The sequence below is a fragment of the Merops nubicus genome, unplaced genomic scaffold (genome assembly GCF_000691845.1).
Source record: "Merops nubicus isolate BGI_N331 unplaced genomic scaffold, ASM69184v1 scaffold44173, whole genome shotgun sequence".
Taxonomy (NCBI): Eukaryota; Metazoa; Chordata; class Aves; order Coraciiformes; family Meropidae; genus Merops; species Merops nubicus.
This window is the reverse complement of record NW_008601750.1, coordinates 1-2,971: the sequence shown is the minus strand read 5'-3', so window position 1 is coordinate 2,971 and position 2,971 is coordinate 1.

Sequence of the window (2,971 nt, the reverse complement as noted above, 5' to 3'; positions counted from 1 at the left end):
CCAGTACCAAGAGTATCCCATTCCCACCAACACAGTTCAATGTCCCAGTACACAACAATCCACACTAGCTGCTCCCTGCAGCTACTTATACTGCAAGTTCCTCAGTCAAGCCTCACTCCTCCACACCTCCAAATCCAATACCTTGGCTTCTGTTGTAGCTTCTCACACCTCTGCACTGTAACATTACAAGCTCTTTAACAATTCCACTCCCTGCATCTGCCAGTTAGACCGCCCTCTTATCACCCTTACATCTTCTGTCCAGCTGCATAACTACTGTGTTCTGCAAAAGGAAGTCCAGCCCTGGGATGTGTTTGTCATATGGCCACAGAACTCAGGTTTGCTATTGCACTGAACAAGGGGAAAGTGGGAGGGCATGGTACATATGGTTGGTCACACACATACACAATTAGAGACCTGGTCCTGACTACAATCAGGTGTTACACTGAGTCATCTCTGGTACCAGCCAGACAGTACTAAATTGCTATGAGAGTGAAAAGAAATGCTGGGTTCAAAGACACTTACTCTTATTAAGTTAAAAAAATACTGAACTAGCGAGATGTACTCGAAGTCTTCCCACAGAGCTTAATGTCCCTAGCAGAAGGCAGCAGTGGGGTCAAAACAAGCTACCTGACCAGCCCAGGTGACTTCCACAGTTGTCTTCTGAGTTAACAGTTAAGTGACAAGCTTCCAGGTAAGAACAAAGCCATCTTTGTTAACAAGAAGGGGAATCTCCCACCACTAGACCATTTGGTCACAGCAGTAGAGGGTCTTATAGCTTTGTTAACCAATATTTTCTTCAGATAGCACCTTACTGGGGCAATTTCTGACCACTTGGTTGGTTGGGTTTTTTAAAAAAAATTAACTACAACCTCCCTGAGCACAAGGAAGCTTTAATTTTGCTTGTATTGTCCTTCAGCAGAAAAACACATACTGCATTCAACAAACACATTGGTAGCAGGTTTCCGTTTCCAAGGGACAAGTAAAAGAAAAGGCCGGTAATGAAAGCCTCCAGTGCAGCAGGTAATGCCTCAAAATGGAGGCTACTGGCCAGACAGTGGTGAAAGGAGTCTCCTACTCTCAGAGCAGATAAGATAGCTTTATTTAAATCTGCCAGATGGTGTAGACCTTAGTTGTAAACATGATTTCCAACACATCAAGTCACCCTTGAACCTGGATTAACCCAGTCATCAACTGTCTGCCAATAGTTACTACATAGTTTAGTGGTTTGGTTGTTTTTCATAAAAAAAAAAGCTAACATAGGCTGAAGGTTCAACCACCCAAGCTCCCTAGCAGACACCTCTCCTAAAACTCATCTGCATCTGAAGCTGTAAGTTCTCAATATTTGCTTTGACTCAAATTAGAGGCAGCTAGTGTGAAGAGCAAAGCTTTGGTGACACCAACTTTTTTTTTTTAAAAGTTTATATACACTTTTTATATTATGTTCTACTATACAATGCATTATGTCCCATAGTCAAACCCTCTTAAAAGTTACATGAGTCACCCATCTGACTACCACATGCTTAAACCAGCTGAAATACTGCTCCTTCTGTCCACTAGCAGGGACTTGAGAAGGATCAGCAAGACACCCCAAAAGCAGCTGATCTAGCTAGCTGTCATGTTCACATTGCTTTACAGCTGTCGCTCACAGAAGTTTTTGCAGGAAGTGGAAGAAGAGCTTTTCCTCTTTGTAACAGAGAAGAATACAAATCTGCTTTACTGAAAAAAAGAACTAATCCAGAAATCCCAGTTGCACTGTACTTGAATACCCCGGGTGTTGCTGATGTTAAAATCTTATTGTGAGCGTGACTGTTGAGTCCATGCTTTCCATGGATGAGCAACAAAACTAGAGCAGACTATTAATCAATGCTCATAGCTGAGCTGACACTGGAAGCACAGTCCACTTCAGTGAGAGTAGGCTCTTCCTCCAAAGCCAAGTTTGACTGTTGATTTTTAGTCTGTTCCAGCCTACATAAAAAAAACCTCAAACCTTATTCAAAGTTCACATCTTTTGTCTCTCCATACACAGAGAGGGGGGAAGGGGGAAAGATTTTCTGGTTGAACTCATACACCATTCCACCTCCAGGACCTAAATGATAAGGCTTTTAACTTTAAGGAGCTTTCTGCATTCACAGATATAAGCTGTGGCCATAAGAATCGTTATGCTCATGTGTCAGATGTAAACACCTTAGCAGTCCCATGGGGGAAATCTGCCGTGTTCATTTACAGAGTAAACTGACTACAGAAGCACAGAAGCTAGAAGACAAACCCGGATGCCACATAATCAGATCAAACTGACACTTCAACTAAATCTAAAGTTCAAAATGCAGGACTAGCCCAAACAGGATTTTCCCCAAAATGAAAAAGTCATGCAGTTTGCACAGTGTATTTTTTGAGATTCGGGTTCATGAGTTATAGCAATGTATAGGCTATTGTTGTCTATCAACCATGTCAGCTGCTGTGCACAAGACCACATATTTCATCACCAGCAGAGTATTCTCCACGTGTTGGTCGAAGGTTTTTCACTACACTGTATCAGACGGCCACAGACATGTTTGTATTCACAGAACCATGCAAACAACGAGGTGCTGCGTTAGTGTAGTCGCCTCAGACAGCACCGTAACAAGGGAAAGACTTCTTACGCCAGCAAACCCTGTTATTTAAGTACAGGAACAGGCTCTAGTAGCTCCTTTCAAGTCAAGAAGACTACATTCACGTCTTCCATGAGCTCCTACTCAGAAGCACAACAGAACTCAGGCCAATCTCTACCAAAGAGGCCACACCGGCAGTACGTGAGACAAGGTGAGACTTCCGAGCCGGCGCACCGCAGCACCCGGCTACCGACCCGAGAAACAAAGCGTGACATTTCCGTAGTGTTTTAAAGGGATGTGAGTAACGCTCTGTCAAAACTGGAATTACACCACGTCCCTTCTCGTCCCGACTGCCCGAAGCCCCGGCTTCTACAGCCGCTCCT